The sequence below is a fragment of the Lagopus leucura genome, unplaced genomic scaffold, assembly GCF_019238085.1.
Source record: "Lagopus leucura isolate 7727_CA_CO unplaced genomic scaffold, USGS_WTPT01 Super-Scaffold_100050, whole genome shotgun sequence".
NCBI lineage: Eukaryota > Metazoa > Chordata > Aves > Galliformes > Phasianidae > Lagopus > Lagopus leucura.
Genome location: NW_024962296.1, coordinates 1,763,989 through 1,786,330, shown reverse-complemented (window position 1 = coordinate 1,786,330; position 22,342 = coordinate 1,763,989). Strand labels below are relative to the sequence as shown.

Below are 22,342 nucleotides of genomic sequence, written 5' to 3'. Positions count from 1 at the left end.
TCCTGTCTTGCCTGGCTGGAGCCCAAATGGAAGCAAATCCTCTGCAGGCAGGAGAGTCCTTCCAGCTCCACAGTCCCACAGAGGGGAAACATACTGAGTCTAAAGAAAATCAATGACTTTGCATTTGCTGTATTCAGAGAGGTGCCTGGCAAAGAAGTTGCCCTACTTACCACAAAAGCAGCAACAGTACCACTGCCACAGCAGGGGACAGACCAACTCCAGGCCTTGTTTCAGATCTTGTTTTCCTAATTGGAGCAGGCTGTGCTGCCAGCAAGAAAACAGGATTCTTCACAAGAGCAGAGGTACGTATCTCCCACTGCATTTTCAAAGGTGAGACAACGGCTCCATGGCAGCATTTAACTCTTGCCCAGTTCACATCCACAGCACTAGTCCATGCTCTCTCCCTAGGAAAGATATAAAGGGGGAAATCAATCAGCTGCAAAGATGGGTAGTGGCTGCTGCAATCAAGGACACAGCTGCATGTTCTGCAAAGAAGTGCCTGGGTTGAGCACTTTGAATGTGCCGCTTATCTTTCAGTAATGCCAGGCAACTTTACCAAGGGATAAGCAAGTTAGTTTGCCTATCAGTGGAGCAAAAGGAAGCCATCCTAATTCTAAATTCCTAAGTCTGAACTCTTGCACAGGACTAATTGCCTGCTAAGCATTTCAAGGGGAAGCCGTGCCATTTCTATTGCATTTACATGTCCTCTCAAAATGGTGTTGGCAAAGACTCTGGATCAGATGCCACCTCTTCCAACATCCAAGAGAACATCAGCAGGACCTGGTTCAGGCCAAAGTCATAGGTGCCCAACCATTTGGCTTGGCTGGGCCACCCTGAGTGACTAGGAATTGCTTGGGCCACATGTAAAAAAATAGTTAATGCAGGAATGGCGTGGGCCACATATAAAATAAATAGTTAATATACGTAAGTAACAATTTTTATGCATTTATTTAGTTATTTGTTGTTGTTGTTATTCAAACATCTAAAGACGAGGGCAACAAAAACATAAAAGTAACATACTGGACACGTATGGTCTAGAGGCATTCTGTCCCTCTGCAAGGAGCATGCTGCCCAGGCACCCACTGGAAATGCTGCTCCCTCAGCTTCTGAATAAAACTCCTTAGACATTCTGTTAAACTGAGCATTTAAAGGAAAGATGTACCCACCTCCCATCGACAGCAGAAGGACACGAGGCACCTAATTCTGGTAAACTCATTTGAAAGCCTTACATTTCAGGAGGAATTCCCCCACAGTTCAAGAGGAAACGGTTACTGACACGATACTTCACACAGACTGTCACAAATCCATGGCGCCAGGTGGGATCCATCTGAGGGTACTGAGGGAGCTGCCAGAAGTGATTGCAAGCTGCTTTCCATCATTTAGCAGCAGTCATGGCCAACCATGGGGAGGTCCCAGGCCACCAGAGGTTTGCCAATGTGCCACCCATCTACAAGTGGGATCAGAAGGAGAATCCAGGGAACTACAGGCCTGTCAGTCTGACCTCAGTGCTGGGAAGGTCAGGGAGCAAATTGTTTTGAGTGAAATCACTCAGCGTGTGCAGGAAAGCAGGAGCTCAGGCCAAGCCAACAAAGGTTCATGAAAGGCAGGTCCTGGTGACCAAGCTGATCACCTTCTATGACCAGGTGATCCACCTAGTGGATCTGTGGATGAGATCTACCTAGACTTCAGTGAAGCTTTTAACTATCTTCCACAGTACTGTCCTAGAGAAACAGGCAGCCCGTGGCTTGCAGAGGTGAACTCTTCACTGGGTGAAAAACTGTCTGGAGGGCTGACTCAGAGAGTGGCGGTGAATAGAGCTAAACCTAGTTGGTGACTGCTCACAAGTGGTGCTCCCCAGGGGTTGGTATTGGTGCCTGTCCTGCATCTTTATTGATGATCTGGATGAGGGGGTTGAGTGCATCCTCAGTAAGTTTGCAGTAGACACCAGTTTGGGGAAGTGTACATCTGCTTGATGTTGGGAAGGCCCTCCAGAGGGATCTGGACTGGCTGGATCAGTAGGTTGCATCTCAAGTACTGTGTTCAGTTTTGGGCCACTTCACTACAAGAAAGACATTCATGCCCTGGAAAATGTCCAGAGAAGGGCAACGAAGCTGGTAAGGGGTCTAGAGCACAAGTCTTATGAGGAGCAGCCGGGGAACTAGCATTGTTCAGTCTGGAGAAGAGGAGGCTCAGGGGAGACCTCATCATTCTCTACAACTTGCTGAAGGGAGGTTGTGGTGAGGTGGGCAGTCAGCCTCTTCTCTCATTATCTAGCAGTAAGACAAGAGGGAACAGCCTCCGGTTGTGCCAGGGGAGATCCAGGGCATTAGGAAATACTTCCCTGAGAGAGCGGTCAGGCACTGTATCGGGCTGTCCAGGTGGTGGAGGTGATGGAGTCACCATGCCTGGAGGTGTTCAAGAAATGCTTAGAAGTTGTACTGAGGGTTATGGCTTAGTGGGAAATATTGGTGATGTGTGGACAGTTGGACTGCTTTATCTCAGAGGTCTTTTCCAACCTTGGTGATTTTATGATTCTGTGATTCTAGGCTGAGACCAGTGGGGTGAGGTTCAATCAAGTGTCAGGTCCCACACTTTGTTCACAACAACCCCAGGCAATGCTACAGGCTCGAGGCAGAGAAGAGAAGAGAGTCAATGATATCCTGACTTGATATCCTGTACATCCCCCTGTACGCAGCTGAGTGAGGCTGCACCTCAAGTGCCGTGTTCACTTTTGGGCCCCTCACTATAAGAAAGACATTGAAGCCCTGGAGCAAGTTCTGAGAAGAGCAACAAAGCTGGTGAAGAATTGGAGCATAAGTCCTATGAGGAGAGGAACTCTCCTGAGGGAACTGGGACTGTTTAATCTGCAGAAGAGGAAGCTCAGGGGAGACCTCTCTATAATTCACAGATATCATTCTCTATAATTCCCTGAAGGGAGGTTGTAGCAAGGTGGAGGTTAGTCTCTTGTCCAGGTAACTAGCAATAGGACAACAGAGAATGGCCTAAAGTTGTGCTAGGGAGGTTCAGGTTGGATATATGGAAGAGTTTCTTCTCAGAAATAGTGGTGAGTTATTGGAACAGGTTTCTCGGGGAGGTGGTGGAGTCACATCCCTGGAGGTCTTCAAGAATCATGTAGATGTGGCAGTGAGGGACATGGTTTAGTGGGCATGGTGGTGATAGGACGGTGGTTGCACTAGATGATCATAATGGTCTTTCCCAACCTTAATGATTGTATGGCTCTATTATTTCAAAGTTCTGCTCTAATTAGCCAAGTAATTGCCTGTCATGTCTGTGCTCTTAAGCAACTGGCATAGAGCTAACTTAACACTGATTCACCTTCTGACTCAGAGTCATTTATTTGCACAGTTTCCACCACTGGGAGTTGAAATAATGAGACATGTTTTCCATACATTCACAGGATAATTCATAAACTATGAAGAATATATGACTTCATGTCCATCTATGCCAGGCTTTCCTAGGTTCATGACCAAATAATAGCAAACCAGATCTATTGTCAGTTCTAGGTGTGCTTAAATAAGCTTGGGGATATATTAATGCAGGCAGATTCTCTTTTTTCCAATTTTTAAGACAAATTCCAGCACTGAGAGAGCTCTGAAGGCTGTAAGGATCAAAGACAAAGCCACTCCTCTACTACAGAATTAGTCCCTCCTTGCCTCCTTTGGATGGTGTCTCCTCTCTGTGCAGGAGCAGCCATTTAGGGGGCTGGAAAACCCTCCTGGCTCTGTGATTCTTTTCTAGCTTTGACTTCCACGTTATGTTTGCCCAGCAGCTGGCAGCAACTGAAATATGGTGACAGTGCTGCCAGCACACAGCACCACAATGCTCTCATCAGGGTCAGTGCAAGCTACCTCCAGCTGCAGCAAGAGCCTCTGAGCCTTTCACATTTATTCCCTCTCGTACTGTCCAAACTGCATCCCAGTGGCCTCATCTCCCACAGCCCATGGAGGTTCCTTTCCTTCAGCATTTTCATCCTCCAAGTGGGATGCTTGACTAAATTAAAAAGCTGCCTGGTACTGCAGTGCTGTAGCAGTGCAGGAGCTTCTTACAGCTTCTTCCACCTCGTGCCCTCAGGTCCATTCCTTAACATCAGCTCTCTGCCATTTCGAAGGGGAGTGCAGCATGGCCACCAGTCTGATGTGGAAGTCAGGCTCAGCTCAGTGAGGCTTGGCCTGGGCCACCCCACAAACAATCGTTTTTAAGATATGTAACTGAACAGAATATGCAACAATTAGTGAAATAAGTATTAATCTGATTAAAAACTACCCAAGCTGAACAGAGCTAAAAAATAAACGAAACTCAGGTACAATCCTAATGAACAATTACTTACTAACAATTCTTAGTGGATCCTTAAAATGGAAAGAATCGTGCTGAAATAAAATTAAAGATAGTTAACAACAAAAACGTTTGTCAAGAAAAAAAATCAAATAGGGCCTTGTAAGGATTTGTTCATGATGTGCACTGGTTGACTGTGATCTCTTCCCCTCTGTTGGCTTGCACTGTGCATTAGTATTTTGTTTTCCATATTATGTAGGTTGATCTGAATGTAATGCCTTCTGTTTATTTCCATGGAAATGACAACAGATGCAAAGAGAACAATAACGCTATTTAGTAGAGCAAATTTTCAGCTACAAAACACTATTTTTCAACAGTCACCACCATTAGCTGCGCATTTTCACCAGCAATGACAAGAGTCTGCAAACCATGCTCATGCAAACCAGAGGAGGTGATCCATTGTTTCACATCTGGTTTGATGGCATTGTTACTAGGAAAATGATGCCCATGCAGTCTATCTTTCATTGGCCCAAACAGATGACAGTTGGAAATTGCCAAATCCAGGCTATACAGTGGGCATGGCAGGATTGGCAATGTGCTCCATGGTCTTCAAACTACTATGGGGCCCGGTGTTATCGTGTTGCAAAAGAAATGTTGTCTTCTTCTCTACTCTGGGTGTTCAAACCTTCAGCTTAGTCAGCACTGCAATGTAGTGGTTAGGACAGATGGTTTGTTCAGGTTCCAGAAAATTCAGAAAGATCACCCTTCTCCTATCCCCACAGACAGCACACAACTCTTTACTCACTGAGAGCTGCATCTTTAACTTTGTCTTCGAGGAGGAATTCACATGGACTGCTGTTCTGACTCCAGCCCATATTGGTGATTCTGCATCTTGCCACTGGTAAAGATGCAATCAGGCAAACTGTCACTTTCAGCCTTGCATTGGCTCAACAGGTCCTTACAGATGTGCATGTGATGTTCTTTCTGTTCCGGTGTGAGCATTTGTGGGAACCATCTGGTGCAAACTTTGCAATACCCCAACATTGCCAACGCACTGAAGCCAACATTTCTCTCCTTACAGTTCCCTGGTCACAATCTGCCACATTGCTTGGATGAGTGGATCAAGCTGCTCTTCATTTTGTGGTGATATGGAGCAGTGCATGGACATCCAGAACATGGCTTGTCTTTCACATCACTGTTACCACTGCTGAAACACACCACTCAGCACCTCACTGTGCTCACGTGCACTGTTTGGTCTTCATAACCATTCAGCAAATGTCAATGAATGTCAGTAAGTGCCATTTTTTTCTGCAAGGAGGAAATTCAATTCCAGCCTTCATCTTCATATGCACTTCCATGTCAGACCACTCACCTGCTGCCATCCATCACATGGTGATAAAATGTAATGGGATACCAGCAGGAAGGTTCAGTCTCTACTGCCATACCACCGTGTTGTGGGTCAACATCATAGAATGGGACAAAATACTTTCAGAGCAGCCCTTGTGTTTACCAGCTTCAAAGTCATCCTTAAGTTGTAAGCACATGGCACCTCATGGTCAGGCCTTGGCTGATGTCCTTTGTAGGCATAAGTGCCTCAGTTTAGCACAAATCTAATTTTAAATGGAATAGCAGGCTCTTAAAAAAAATAACCACCATCAAGGTACCAGACTGCATAATGGATATTAGCCATGTTCCTAAGTGCCTTCCTGAATGAAGGCCATGGCCTATTGATTACAGATGATGTATTAACAGCATAATTTTCTCAGAAATGACGATAAAGCCTGCATCTAGGCCAAGGTTATCCACCAGGTACAGCAATGCAGATTGACATGGGAGTTACAAGCAGGCTGTTGGACAGTTACACTGACAGCACGTGGCTCCCAGAAGCCCACACTAACAACCCCACTCCCCTGGGCTGCACACACCTCCATGTGCTACAAGAGTCCAGCACAGTGGGCTCATGAGCACCTTGTCCTGCCTGAGGAAATTGAGTGGTGAAAACTGCTGCTAATTGTACATGGGCGGCCATTCCTGAAAGTGTGCCATGCAGAGATTTGTAGTCGTGCCTAATCGTGCAGGTCTTTAAATGAGAGGTAATTAATAGAAATTAATTAGCAAGTGCTAATTGAGTAAATTCAATTAGAAAATAACAGCTGTAAGGTAGGAGTGCAAAGGATAGCTCTGCACCTGTGTTAGGCTGAGCAGACAACAGAAGGCACAGCCAGCAAGCATAGGACGTGGCACTTTTCTCTGTGGTGCTTTGCTGCATGATGCTGCAACCCTGGGAAGTGGTGACAGAATACGTAAAACTCATGTCATCTTTTCTGAGCAACATGAGATCCACCAAACAGGGTCTGAGGTTCTTCATTTCCCGAGGTGCAAACCCACGCTTACAGCACCTTGCAATTAGCCAGAAGAGCTTAGAAAATGAAATCTTGTGGGTCTGGACCTGTGCTCCCAGTTCTAGGAATGGAAGATGTCCTGGTGGTAGCTCCCTCCTCTTGCATGAGCCTACAAAACTGCAGCCTGTAGTGCAAATAAGTAAAATATTAGTGCCACATTGTGCTGCAAATGCTGCAGGAGCAGAACAACCACAGACCATCATTTCAGAGTTGCACTGGCAAGAGCTGCTTTTATTTACATCTGCTGTTTTCATCACTGCATGTGATGAAAACACATCAAACACATGTGATGTGAGGAGATGTTCAAAAACAGTATCTAGGTCGGGGCCATATTTTGTTGTCTCCTACCCAAGGGACGGTGATCTCTAGCAGCTTCCACAAGAGCTGAGTTCCCCTCAAAATTAATCCAGGCCAAAACCCATGCCCTTCTCAGAGCCAACCAGCTTCGCCATTCACATCCCAGAGGCTGCCCTGAATTAAAGCTGGTTCATGCACAGCAGTGACATCCAGGCAGCTCAGAAGTTAATGATGCAGGAGAGCAGCTGGGTGTGACTGCTATGAAAGGGGAGAATGAGCTTCCAGCTTTTCAATCACAGTTAATCATTAAAATGTTTCATGGTCACAGAAGGTGCTGGCTTCCTTACAAGTTCCCCTTATCAGCTATAATTATTTCCTGATCTGCTTTTGCCTAACTACCTAGCAAATTTATGCACAACACCCTTGAATCACCTGACTGCATTTATTGCCCTGTAATCCAGGTCAAATGGGCCACTGCTATGTCAGCTGCAACACTTACAGCATGTTATTTCTCCCAGCTCATACCCAAATGTAAAAGCTGTTCTGCCCACTGCCTTCCCTTTACACCACTCCACTTCCCGTGACAAAGAAAAACAGAGCAGTAAGCTCAATATCTCAGAACATCTACATTATCTCCAAAACACAACTCCGGCATAAAGCCCACAAGAGTTCTGCTCCGGGGGGCCCCCCCCCCCCCCAAATTCTACTTCACTCTACGTTTTCAATCATTTTCATCTACAGATATTGTTTAGACAACTGAATTAATGCATTTCTGTTTACACTCCTTTCCTCTTCTTTTTTTCTTTTGTTTTCTGACAAAGACTCATTCACCTCCATAGAGGAGTGAGATCTAAATCCAGTGATAGTCCCAAACACATCACAGTGCGTTATTTACCATGCCAGAACCAGCAGAGCTGGGACTCAGCTTTCTGCTGGGTGCAGTCCAGAGTTACCAACTTAACTCTTTTACTGAATAAAAATGGGTGGAATAACCCTGCCCGGCACGGTAGGTTTGAAGACATGAAGTCAAACCCTGAAGCCACATGTAAGAGGAGCCAGTGGAAATTTCCAAGATCAGGAGAGGGCTTGCACTTTGATAAGTGTGAGCAATGTACATAAGTAAAAGTAAGAACTGGAGATCCAGTTCCCATTGCAGCTCTGATTAACAGGCAGAAGTTCACCTGCTCTCAGTGAAGCAGAAGAAGCTGTCCCATCTGCAGGTACTGTGAACCTACATATAAATACCTGTGCTGTACAGCACCTACCTGAGCTACCAACAAGATCTTTCTATGACAACACAGACAAAGGGGACAGAGGTCTCTAGCCAGGGAGAGGAAGAGATGAGAAATGGAAGAGTGGCATTTCATGATCAAATTCATCTTGGTGAGACAGTAACATCTACAGAAAGGAACAAAAAAGCATTGAAGGGGGATTTTGTTTTCACTGCATAAGTTCATGAAAATACTGTTTTAGGGAAATTCAAAAGCACATAGTAAGCAGGGGATGTACATGGAATAACCCCAAGGCCAGATTACACTGCTGTTGCTTAATCCTGGTGTTTGATACATGGTTGACTCTGCTTGCAGGCAATTGCAAGGTCATTGTGAAACATTAGTAATCAACAATTCAAACCAATGCTTCCTCTTTCTTTCTAGCATAGTATTCACCCAAAACAGCCACTAATTCAGGGAGCTCTCAAATGTGAACAAGAATTTGAAAATGCCATGCTCTGCTTGTCTTTTCCTGCTCACTGCAGTCAGGTTTCTTCCAAGGCAGACCAGGGCACTACAGGGACACTGGACATGCTCTGAGAGCTGAGGCAGTACACCAGCAAAGTATAAGACAGGAACTCACAGAAACGTCTACCCACGCGTGCAGTTCTCTGCTGTGTGAGCACTCCTTTCTGCTCTCACACTTATCTATATTCTGCCTGTAGCCACTGCATGTAGGGCTTTAAAAATGCCAGCTCAAGGCTCAGAATGAAGGCATGCAGGATCCCTGGAAGTTCTACAGAAAGACTAGGGGAAAAGATGGTAAACTTTGCCATTGTGGAAGAAGCCCACAGTGCATCTGTGCCATATTCCCTGGGGGGGGGGGTCTCATCAATCTCTCCTGGAAAGCCCAGGCAATAAGCAGACGAGGTGATTTTGCATATTGCTCAGCCTCTGTCTCCACGTAAGAGAATGCCACAACTCAGAAAAGTGACAGCTGGGGAACGTGACAGAGGTCTGCAGAGACACACATAGTGGTAAGGTGATTGAAGTGTTCAAGACAACTGCATCCTGGGCTGCATCAACAGAGGGGGGGGCAGGTGGGAGAGGGAGGGGATCATCCCCCTCTGCTCTGTCCTTGTGAGGCCTCATCTGGAGCACTGTGTCCAGGTCTGGGACCCCCAGCACAGGAAGGATGTGGAGCTGTTGCTGCGGGTCCAGAGGAGGCCTCGAAGATGCTCAGATTGCTGGAGCACCTCTCCTGTGAAGAAAGGTTAAGGGAGCTGGACTTGTTTAGCTTAGAGAAGAGAATGCTCTGGGGAGACCTCACTACAGCCCTCCAGAACATGAAGGGAAAGCTCATGAGCAGGAGGAAAAGCAACTTTTCACACAGACTAATAGTGACAGGACAGAGGAGAATGGCGTTAAACTAAAAGAGGAGAAATTTAGGTTAGATGTTAGAAAGAAATGCTTTACTCAGAGGATGGTAAGGCACTGGCACAGGATACCCAGAGAAACTGTGGGTGCCCCATACCTGGAGGTATTCAGGGCCAGGCTGGATGGGGCTCTGGGCAGCCTGAACTAGTGGCTGGCAACTCTGCCCAGCGCAGGGGCGTTGAAACTAGATGGTCTTCAAAGTCCCTTTCAAATTAAGCCAGTCTATGATTCTATGACACGAGGTAGAACCATTGCAATTACTAAAAATTACCACAAAGCCGATGACAGACTTCGGGTGGGTATGCCAGGGTTATGGCAGGGGAAGGATCACAATACCTAGAGTTTCTCTCTTAGCCTTCCCTCAAACACTGCAAACTGGGTGAAGATGGGCCCTTGGCATTAGCCAGTACAGATCTCGCTGTCAGGGCACACAGCGAGTGCTTATATTGCAGAACAATCTGTCTTCTGCCCAGAGCTATATCCAGGCACACAGCTCTTGGAAACTGCCTTTTTGCTTTCTTGCAGCTTTCCATTTCAGACTTTCACACTGTTGCTTTCTTTCAGCTTTTTTTTTTACCATTATATATATGCCTAGATTTTGAATGACAGTGAAATATGCTGCAATAACAGCCTTGCAGCCTGCTGTCAGCTGTCCACAAATACTTACACCCTTTCCCTGCTGCCTGTGTGCATTGACTTTTAACTAAGGAGGCCTCTTTCAGAGTTCATTCCTCATGGTGTGTTCAGTTCTCATGAACTCAGCTGCAGCAGCCAGCAGCAGTGGCAATCAATGGAAGTCACTCACTGTGGCGTGTTGTCCCATCCCCAGGACACTCTTGTCCCACTGCTGCAAACCCACCAGGCTGGGGGAATCACCATGGAGCGGAGCCAGGCTTGTCTGCCTGTACACAACACATCTCATGCTTTCGTTATGATGTCCCTGCAGCTTGGCCTAACAGCTGAACTACAAGATGCCTACAGTAATCAGCAGCCACAAGAATTAGCACCATTCTTTTAATTTTTAATGCTGTTTGAAAGACCTTCGTACCTTCATCAAATCTGATGATGGGCAAGGTAGTCATTGATGGAATCAATGGAATCAAACAGATGCATCATCTGTGCTGTGGCTGTGCCTTGTCCTAGTGCTCCTAAAAGTCTGCTACCAGAGTAACTTGAGCAACCTCTCAGCAGTCATCTTGGCACTAGCAGATCATGCAGGGCAAGCTACAGCCATAATATTTTGAGCTGTGCATTCTTTTATTCAAGTTCACTCGCCTGCTAATTGATGGTGGATGGTGTTAAACTTTCCCTGTAGGTCCAAAAAGAATGCTATTTCCTTTGTTTACACTGGATTTCTGTGCCAAGTTCCCCCTGAAGATGGAATTAAGGCTCTGGCATATACCTGTTTCTTCTTGCTCAGGCCTTACTTTGCTGCTGCTGGGGCATGTTCCCAGTCCTGGTTCACTACAGGCATAGGCGGGAGTTGCTGGCTTCTGCCAGCTTAACAGCAATGCACATAAGTCCCTTCTCTGTCAAGCTGCATCTTGCCCTTCCACTCAGCCTTGTTTAATCACAGTGAGGGAGGGAGGGGATTGTTTCTTGCCTTCTGAGAAATGTTTCGTGAAACTGGAATTTTTTTTGAGGTCTTCTTCTGAGGTTGGCTTCTTGGTAAGTCTTCTTTCCTGAAATCCCAGTGAAACACACGCATAACATTCCAAGAAATCACACCTCAGGCTTTGGGGTAGAGGAGGGGGATAAGTGCGGATTTGTTGGCAACAAGTAAGCATTTTGCATGGTTCCCCTTCAAAAAAGAAAGATAAGCTAGAAATAGATTCCTGAGGGACACACATACTCACCAAAAAGCCCCAGCTTCCAACAAACAAAACAAAACAAAAGAGAAAGTACTTCTGAGTTTCCTTCTGATCTGAACGTGGCCCTCTCACAGACCAGTGCAAATCACTGCCCTTTGCTCACACTGCCCCAAGATGCCTCCCAGCTACTCCTCTGTGCTGAGGACACACAGCCCCAAGCCACTGTGCTCTGTTCTAGGCTGGTGGGTCCACCTGCTCCCTGCCACCAGCATGAACACATGCCACCACTCATACCCATTCTCGATGGCACAGTCAAGCTGTCAGCCCCAGTGACAGCTCTGCTTCATGACACTTCTGGAAGTGAGCAGCTCATGAGGTACCTGGGAGCAGAGTCTAACTCTTTTGTAAGACTGAAGTATATCCATCGCTACAACTCTACTCTCTGGGGTCTGTATTTCCCATTTCCCTATGTCTATCTCTGTCTTGCTGCAAAAAAAACCCAAACAGCTGGCACCTTTACTGGTAGCCATAAATAACAGCTGAAGAGCAAAGCCCTCTGCCTCTAGCTCCAAGATCACAAAACCAGAAGGCAAAAAGAGGGAAACAAACAGCATTAATATGATATATCTTTTGCATGCTGACTCCACCCTCTCTTTCAAGGCCGTGTATTTCAATAATGAGAAACAGAGCATTCCCACCCCTCATGCACAAACCCCCTTTTAGATCCTACAGTAAGGAGTTAAGACATCAGACTTGCTCAAGTGCTTCCCACCAGAGCTATCTCTGGCTTTGACTTTGATAATTCAGCCCGACTGACCTTTGGCAGTGTCAGTAGCATCAGTAGCCAGAGCAACGGAAGGGCTTTACAGCTTGAATGGCCTCTGGGACAGCTGGTGGAAGATAAGTGCCTAAAGCTCTCAGTTTCTGCTTCCTCAAGGGTATTCATGAATGCCACCTTCCTTTATTGTTAGATTTGAAACAGGAGCAAAATTATGAAGGTGAGATTCTCAAGCAGCTGCATTACACCAGTTGCTAGAGGAAACTGAGTTATGTGATTGGGAAATGGTGGCAGCTGCTCAATATTTCTGCCATCCCAATATCCCGATCAACTCATATGCTGCTGTTTTTTTGAGCCTCTCATCTTGGGCTGAGGTTTTCATTCCATATTGCCTATACCAGGCGTGACATGAGTGTTCTATGGGAGCATTGATAGGCCATCAGCCAGAAAAAATATTAGCCTAGTCTCTGTGCATCCCAGAAAGCTGCACATTACTGACTTTAACCTCTGTCGCCATGCCCCAATTTCAGCTAAACTCATATTCTGCTAAGCCTTTCTGAAGTTACCTTCAGAGCATCTGTGGTCATCCAGGTAACATAACAATGACTGAAAGTTTAAATGGAGTCGTGCTGATAGGCCCCATTAAGATCCTCATCAAAAGCTACTGAGAAAGCATTGATTTAGGCTTACCAGCAGGAAAATTTTGTTATTAGTAGTTATATTTTTGTTATGCAGCTGTCAGAGATGCTTTCGTATAGGTTTCACTGTTTAAGAATGTAGGTCTTAATGACTATCCAAACAACTGACTGATTTCAAACTTTCACAACTGCTGGTGGTGGCTGAAGTTGAAGACAACTTGAAGCCAATACAAAGAGGTGAGCTCCAAGGCTCCTATGGATAAGTACAATTTCATGACCAAATTACCAGAGAATAACTATAAACACACTTCAGCTGATGCCAGCAACTATCTGGGCACATTCTCGTAACCCATTCAAATACAGAGAGATTCAAGTTTCACAGACATCTGTGTACACAGAAAGAAGCAAGCAGCAAACTTTGGCTGAACACCCAAACACCCTTAGGAGCAAAAAATAGAAAAGATAGTTGTTCATTTCATTCTTTCATACTGATGGAGACCTACGTCCAGGGCAGGAACTGAGAGGGTACCCCCTGATATTTTGTTTTGACATAAATGTAATTTGAATTTCATGTTCGGAGCTCAGATCCCTGAGCAGAAGCAGACAGCAAAACTATGTTGTGTTTCAAGCCCTGATGTTGGGCTGACATGCCAAACAGCTTTCTCATTATAAAAGCAGTAGGATTAAGTTTTTAGGAAGAAGACAGATTTGTCTTCCCTTGTACTTGAGGACTTTTCCAACCACCATACAACCAGAGAGTAAACATAATGTAACCAGGGTGAGTGAGGGTGTAGTGACTCAGGCTTTCTGAGGCAGCATCAAGTGCAAACAAGACCTTTGACATGAGTTGCTGACTGCCTCAAAGTGAAACATCACTGACAGCTGCACAGTGCATCACAGGGCAGTCACTGCTTTCCCTTCAGACACGATTCTTCCCGAAGATCAGACCTATGAAAGTGGCACCTGCCACAGAAGGGCTCTGCAGCCATTCCTCCTAACACACCAGGATCTTTTTCCTTGTGTGGTCACACCATGTGCACAGTTGCCTCTTGGAGTTGTTGGGAACTGTTGCATATCTTCAGCTGGAATTTGAAGGAAGGGCCTCCAAGATACCAAGTTCATATGAATAGCAAGAAAAATAGTGACCAAAGCAGAAAATCTCTGTTAGTGCCCCTGTTATGGCACAGGCTGACGAAGTGAGCTCTCTCTAAGCCCTGGAGAGCTCCCAGAAGGACATGCCAGAAAACAGATCTGACTCCTGCTGCTAGTTGTGAAACTGCTGCCTTCTTTCTTCCTGGTAGCAATACTTCTGGGCATTGGAGCGCAAACTCTACCAGCATTCAAGCTTTTCCTCCTCAACTCTTTCAAGCCAGTTTATTCTTGTAAATGCTTTCAGACTCCTCCAGCTTCTAGAGAGCTCTCATTTTTGGGACCCTTTGGAGGCAGCTCTGGAGTATGCTCAGCTAACAACCCATTCCCTCGATCCAAAGCTTGACTGTGCAGGAAGTTGACCCCAATTATGGTAGGCCTCCAGAACAACTCACGTCTCCACTACCTGCGAGAGGAATGTTTAAACCTTTGCTCACAGTGAGTAGCAGCTGATGCTCTTAATCATCACCAAGAGGAAAAGGAGGGATGGAAAAATGTGTGCCTGCCAGCCCTATTACCAGGGCTTCAGAGTGAGACCCTTTCTTGGGGGATGGAGCAGCAGTCCGGTTCTCTACTTTGTTCATTCGAAGCACCCTAGTCTTAGATGCTTTTGAAAAGAAGGTAATGGTAGTCTTGGTGGGCAACTTATTACGATCTTCCCCAAGCAGCTGAGAAAACAGCAGAAAAGACGACTGAGAATCATTCCCGTATCTATTATGAAATGACCCTGAGCCTGGAAATACTGCAACAGCTCAACAGTAGGATAGTATATCAGTGCAATATCAAAGGCTCTGAAACAGAAGCTCCCCAGACTTTTCAGTCCTCCCTTGTTGTTCAATGACTCCTCCTCCATCAAAGCTCAAGCCCTCTAATCACGTGAGAGGCATCAGAGGATCATTAATCTGAAAGAAATTGGTGGAAAGTGTGTCAAGCACACCCAATCTTTGAACTGAGTAGTTTAGAAGATCATTGCAAAATAAAAGACAACTGTACATTCATTTCCCTTCAGAAAGAATATACGGCACAAAGCCACAAAAGTTACATGACCTTCATGTGAAGGAGAACAGAAGAACCAATCTTCATTCATTGCAAAATGACTTGGAAAGGCAACAAAGCAATGCCAGTTTTCACCAGCTGAAGATCCGACCAAATGTCTGAGATACTGAAACTATAAGGCCTATTCATTGTGAATGCTTCTGGGCACATGATAATCAGAGAGAAATTTCTGTCCAGAGATGATTATGGCACAAATAGGAGCCCATTAATTTAGCCTGTTATGAAGACTCTGCCTTCCTCTAAAGCATGCAGTGGAGAGTGGGATCTATTAACATCGTCCAGCTGCAGAAAAGCCTGCAGTCTCAGAGTTGCTTCTGCCTGGTGGCCTGTATTTACCTTCAGTGTCATCTTTACTGTGTCCTCTCCAAATCCCTGCCCAGAAGACAGACCAACAGCACAGCCATTTCCTGTTGCCATTGATTGGTCCTGCAGCAGTGAGAAATGTGAGAGGAATCTTTGCCTTGACCACATTCTGGCAACACGTGGGAGAAATACAGATTAATGTCTCTGAACTGAAGCTTGCCATTAACATTCCCTTAGAGGAAAACAACAGTGGCCATCAGCCTAGCAGCCATGGTACAGGAAGCACTGCACCCTCTAAGAATGGAACAAGAAGCTCTGTATTTTCTACAGCAACATTGAGACCTGAAAGGACAACTTTCTGTAGAAGAGCTCTTCAGCTCCTGCTGTATAGTAGATAGCAGGTGAAAGAATGGTGCACAACCGTACCATCCCACTTTGTAACACACACATCTCAAAAACACTCCAGAATTTGTGGCAACACAGCCATCTAAGATCTTTCAAACAGGACAGCCTAAGCAGGACACACAAAAGAAATGATCTAGTTGCTTTGCCAAAAAATGCAAATAAACAAAACAAAACAAAAACCATGAATGCCAGCTAGATTCCTTATTTGCTCAGATCAACACTGGTCCCATAAATGGCACCTGAAAGAATTCCTATTCCTTTTACTTTTCACAAGGAAACAAGGAGATATTCTGTAATCAAAATTACACTTACACACAAATACTTAGCAAGAGACAGTCACAACATCAAATGGAAACAGATTTAAATATTTTTTTATTTCATATAATAGAAGTAAGTAGAAGTAACTAATAGAAGTTACTTCATATAACAGAAGTAACTAGTACAATTCCTCACACTTATAAAAGCATTGGGAGCTATGGGACAGAGGGTTTTCGAGTGCTAATCTCAGCAGAACTGAATGTTGACCAACTCTTTGGGGCACCCAGCACAAGAAAGATGCAGACTTCTTAGAGCAGGTCCAGAGGAGGCCACAAGAATAATTACAACCCCTCCTAGAAGTGACCTTCCAATATCTAAAAAGGGCCTAAAGGAAAGATGGAGAGAGATTCTTTGTCAGGGATTGCAGTGATAGGACAAGGGGTAATGGTTTGGAACTAAAAGTGGGTAGGTTTAGATTAGACATTATAAAGAAGTTCTTTACCGAGATGGTGGTGAGGCCTTGGCACTGTTGCCCAGAGAAGCTGTGGGCGTCCATCCCTGGATGCTCAAAGGTCAGTCTGGATAAGGCCCTGGGCAGCCTGAGCTGGTGGGGAGCAACTCTGCTCATGGCCGGGCTTGGATTTGCATAAACTTTAAGGCCCTTTCCAACCAAAGCTATGTGGTCTTATTCTATGATCAAGATAGCATACTGTATTACACAGACTTGATCAAAACAGCATTTCAAAATAGCATTTTCTTTCCCTGAAAATGAAGATCATTTTATGCAGAAGTTTGGCTTACTTCATGCCAAAGATCCTGGTCTGTTTGATAAAGTCAAACACTCTTGACAGCCTAAAATTCAAGAGCAAGGCTGCTTTGCTGTTAGGGAGCTGACATGACACTGGCTATGCTGAGGTACAAAGGCATGCACCTCTCTATGTGCCTGACCTCTACTCACCCCTTTCACAATGACCTTCCCAACTGGATTCTGTATCCTATAATTTTCACTGCAGATCCCTGAAGTATTTTCTGTGCATGTGGCTCTTGGTAAGAATTTCCTGCTGAAGAACCATCACCTATGAGTTGTTAGTGTGGGTATCTTGCTTTTCTTAGCCTGATTGTGTGAAGGCTTCTGGACTGGAAGAAGCTGCTTAACTGGGCATCTGAAGTTCATAGCATAGGTGTGATATCCCATCTCTCCAAGTACAAGCACCACATCTTCAGTTCTGCATTAACAGTGAGCAGCTACCAAATTTTGGATATCACTGAATCAGATGTCCTTCCCATCCTTTGTTCTTCCTCAAAGGTTCACAAGATGACAGACCTAATGCTTAAGATAGGAAAAAAAGAAAAGTGTGCTAGCTGACGTACACGTACTCATCCACACTGCCTGACCACTACTATCAATTTACTTCATTATGGGCCTAACTGTCAGTCTTTGCCAGCAGTTTCCATAGTGTAAAATGAGTCATGAAGTTACATCAGCCTGACACCTTGCATAGTGGCCAGTGGTGAGCAGCCAACATGGTGGCCCAGTGCTATGTGGGCTCTGCTGGCCAGACCCTCTGGTTTCCACTTCCAGAGAGGCAGCCTATGTTGGCACACGGTGCAGAGGCTCGTACAGTAATTAACTGTGCTCCTCTGAAAGAAAACTCTTGAAAGTGTTTGTAGGCACAGGGAGGATTTCCATAAAAACCATTTTAACAAGTTCTCCGTGGAAAGTCCACTTCTAGGTGTGCACTGCTCCAGTTCAGATCAGTGTTGTGAAGCCATCAGAATGGAAGAAATCAGGTATCTTTTCCACGTGAGCTCAGCAGGAATGGAGGCAGAGCACATGGCAATGGAGCACAAGTCACACCTGCTGGGCAAGTGCTTTAAAAATGGTATTTCCAACACAGTCATTACAGAAAAGTGACAAGGAAATGGGGTCTTAAAATGTAGCAATTACCATATAGAATCTGTCCAAGGTTCTATAGGTAATACTTTAAGCCTTTTTTTATTGAATAACATTCAGTAACCCAATAGAGTCAGAGATCAATCATCACACAGATGCCATGCCTCCCTGTTAGGACTGGATGATTATATTAGAGGTTAAACAATGAAGCTAACTACATGTGGACAAGGCGTGCCCACAGATTAATACTGAAGTAAGACTTACTCTAGATCCGCGTTGTGACCCCTTTAACACTACCAGTCTGTCTAGAAAAGAGAATGGAGAACTGTGCTCGACCTCAGCGTTGCAGTCTAACTCAATTCCCTCCTGCATCTGAACCCAATTCTGCCAGCACAGCTCCTGTTGGACAATGCATCTTTTGGAGTACCGCAGCAGCGGCCTGTTTGCAGTGAGCAAAGATGATGTGATCTGTTTCTTGCTCTCCTTCCCCACTCACGTCCCAACAATGTTTTGTTGCTACCAAATAGACTGTGACTCACCAAGAAGTTCAAAATCACACTGGTGTAATTTTCATTTTTACTTCTCTCGTTCAAACCCAGCCTGTTGTGGCTCGCCCAGCTCCTGTGCAGCAAATGCTCCTTAGACAGCCTCATGTGTCCGAACGTCAGCTCAAAATGAGGTCCAGGCAGGACACCATTAGAATACATCAGGTTTGATGTACAGACCAAAAGCAAACTGAAGAAGTCCAAATGGAGCAAGGACATGAAATATCCAGGTCTTCCCAGTACCAGTACATCTCTCCCTGCAGAAATGAAAAGCAAAAGCTCGAGACAGCAAGACTATCACAGAGCCTATGTCAAGCAGCAGTCAGCCTGAGACTTCCCATGAAGCACACCATTGGTTTGTACCATCACCATATCAGTGCCTCAGGAAAAGCCCTTCTCTGCTCAGCCAGGGATCAGGAATGAGACATCCAGCAGGAAGCCTGGGCTGGGCTGACAATGTATGCATAGCAACTCTAACTTAACTTTCCAGATTGTATTTCAAATCTTGTGATATTTACACTGTGGGAACATCAGCTGATCACTCAGAAGGACACCACAGGGCCAGGGACAACTTCCCCAACATGCAGACTGCTTCAGGACAGCAGAAAGCACAAACAGGCATTTCATGGGCTGGGTAAGGGCTAAGATACTGCTAAGATAAGTCAGTGTTTTTCCTGGTGTCTCTCTCATCAGAATATAAGGCTTTTCAAAGTAAAGAGATCTACTATCACCATTTTACATTTATGAGCAGGTTTAAAGACTACCTTATTCTTAGAACATACTTAAGAAGTTTTATTAATTCTTTTCTCCAAGCTGATTACAAGGCTTTATCCAAAGCAGTGTTCACGCTTCATTATCATGACTGATACATAAGCTTTCCTGGCTTTGCTCAGTAGCTTTCACTGGGCAGTGCAATGAAAGAAAACATATTTTACCTTTCCTGCAGTAACACCAATCCTAACGATCATTTTGGAGCCAATGTGATTGCATAGAGGAGGCATTTGGTGCTGATTCCTCATCAGCCTGACCATGGTTTGGAGCAATACCACAGAAGCTCAATTACTCAGCTACCCATCCAGACTTCCTCTCCCACTCCCAGCTCTCTTAACCATGAAGATGCCCCAGGAGAGGTCACAAAGCCTTATCTAAAGGATCACAGCTCTAAAATTCCTTGCTGATGTACTTCTCAGTTAATGTGATTAGAAGTACCACTGATCCCACAAGTGGAAGACACAGAGGAGAAGACAAAGCAGGGCTAAAATCCCTGCTTTGCAAAACTAAGTAGCTTAGCAGACAGAAGTGATTTGGGGAAGGAGGAAGGCTGTGGATTTCTATCAAAGAAGATGATGAAAATACTCATGACATCATTTCAACTAAGTGACTTCATTTTCAAGGAAATTTTGTGGAACAGGAACAGCCCATAAACATAATCATAGGTGACAACATAATCATAGAATGATAGAATCACAGAATGATGTGGGTCCAAAGGGACCATAAAGATCATGTGATTCCAACCTCTTGCCATGGGCAAGGTTGCCAACAACTAGATCAGACTGCCTAGGGCCCTATCCGTATCCCAAGACCTTTACAAGAGTAAAGGAGTCTGGATATCCAGTTTCCTTTGTCCCATAGTTCCCCAGAAGAACATTGCCTCAATGTTTGAGGTTTTCCACAGCAATATTTGTCTGCCTGGCTTCCTAATTTAAACACCAGTCATGAAAAGAGTCCTCCAACATCCATTTACAACTTCTCCAGAGTAAACACACTAGGGGCTGCTAATGTTCTTTCTCTATACCTATCACAAACTCTCAGCTATACTTCACATTACAGAAAATGTTATGCTTAGCTAATATGTATATTACAGGTCTTATTACTGCACAGTCCACCCAGGACATTTCAGCATCCAGTTCTGCCTTCATGGAGAAATGCTCACATCTGTATGACTTAGAACACATCCACAACATACATTTGCACTGTCATCTCATGGAGCAACATGGAGCTATAACAGAAAGGAAGAAGCCACTGAGATCAATACATAAATCCAACCCATCAAATGATAAACCCAATGTCTTTTGTATGATTTCCTGGGGCCCCCAGTGCAAGAAGGACATGGAGCTTTTGGAGCAGGCCCAGAGGAGGGCCACAAAGATGATCAGAGGGCTGGAGCACCTCCCTCGTGATGGAAGGCTGAGGGAGTTGGGCTTGTTCAGCTTTGAGAAGAGAAGGCTCCAAGGGGACCTCACTGTGATCTTCCAATACTTGAAAGGGGCTTACAAGCAGAGGGGGATCAAATTTTTACAAAGGTAGATGGCGATAGGACAAGCAGATTTAAAAACTTAAAATTTAAACATGATGCCCAGAGAAGCTGTGGATGGCCCAACCCTGTCGGCATTGAAGGCCAGACTTGATGGGTTCCTGGGCAGATGTAGTGGTTGGCAACCCTGCCCACACCAGGGGGTTGGAAATAAATGATCTTTGAGCTCCTTTCCAACCCAAGCCATTCTGTGATTCTGTACGGTTTCATGCTGTTCTATAGATGAGCCTCACGTCTGACCTGATGTGGTCTCATTGAGTCAGTCTCCGAGCTGCCCTCAGAGTGCCAACCATGTAGTGGTTTATTTGGCTGAATTCAAACAAAAATAAATAAATAAATAAATAAAAACACCTGTAGACTCACAGGAGTTGTTAGTATTCGTTTTATGCTGTGACCTAAGTCTCATGCCTGGGTATCCACAGTATGCTCACCTTTTAAGCCGTAGCTTCCAGTTCCTTGCTTACAGATCATTGCTCAACACAAAAGCAACTTGATGGTATCTGGTGAATAAATCAGTAACCAAAGTCTCCGTCAATTCTTCTAGGAATAAACACTGCCATTTACAAAGTGGCAGTCAAGCTTGTAAAAGGAAGGAAATAAATGCCACTTGCAATCCAAGTGATTCTTTCTGTTAAGCTAGACTTGAGCTTTTTGTCTGATAAAGCCACTTATCTGACTGTATGATACGTCTTACATAGTTGTTGGAAAGTCCACAAACAGGGTTTTCTCCCATCCTGCAACTGTTGTTTAAGCTTTTGGTTGAACCATTATTTCAGCTCCCAGAGCTGAGTCATTTAGTCTGTGTGAACATATATGAAGGACATGCAAGCACTCTCGGCTGTGTTGGAGAGTCTATGCAATTTCATTTTCAGCTGGCATGCTTGTTTTTATCATCTCCCGCCTCTAGAATCCCAAAGGTCTTCGGTGAAGATCTCCACTTTCAGGACTGGAGGCGATGGAGGCACATTATTAACAACCACTTCTCACACCACCACCCCACATGCTATTAAGAGACTGCTTTGGCCTCTGAGCAAAGGTTGGCTCTTGCATTTGGGGTCAGGGAAGGAAAGCAGCACCATCAGCTTGCCCACACTGGCTTTGTGCGAATGGCCTTTTGAACAGCTCAAATCATTGATTACAAGAGGTATCAATTCTCTAAAGGTTTTTGTTGTTTTTTTTCCCATGGCTGCCTTCGTATGTCATTTGCTGAAATAGTCTAAGACCTCATAAACGTCAAGTATTACTAAAATAGATTTTTTTCTCCACTCTCCCTCCCTCCCCCTTCGCTATTTCAAGTGTATGTCTTTTGCTAAAGATCCAGATTCTCCCACAGAAAGCATGTGACTGTTGTCTAGAAATAGATCCTATCTCTGCCTCTAAAAGCATCCAGAGCAGATGGGCAGGGACAAGGTGCTCTGGTATCACCAGCTTGCACCATCTCTCTGATAACACATCAAGGGAATGGCTGGAGGAGATCACATGCCCAGCACGACCTCTTACCAGGTTCCTTTAGTGAAGGGACCAACATTTGACTGAAATGGAGACGAGAGC

General features: G+C 45.0%; 1 long non-coding RNA gene across 1 annotated transcript in view; it reads right to left on the bottom strand.

Annotated features, from left to right (window-relative positions):
• LOC122187714 overlaps nt 1–22,342 on the bottom strand; it is a 98,872-nt gene that overhangs the window by 6,835 nt on the left and 69,695 nt on the right. The window contains exon 2 of the long non-coding RNA XR_006181391.1: nt 171–404. This is a non-coding gene — a long non-coding RNA (uncharacterized LOC122187714). The remainder of the gene's footprint in view (nt 1–170; nt 405–22,342) is intronic.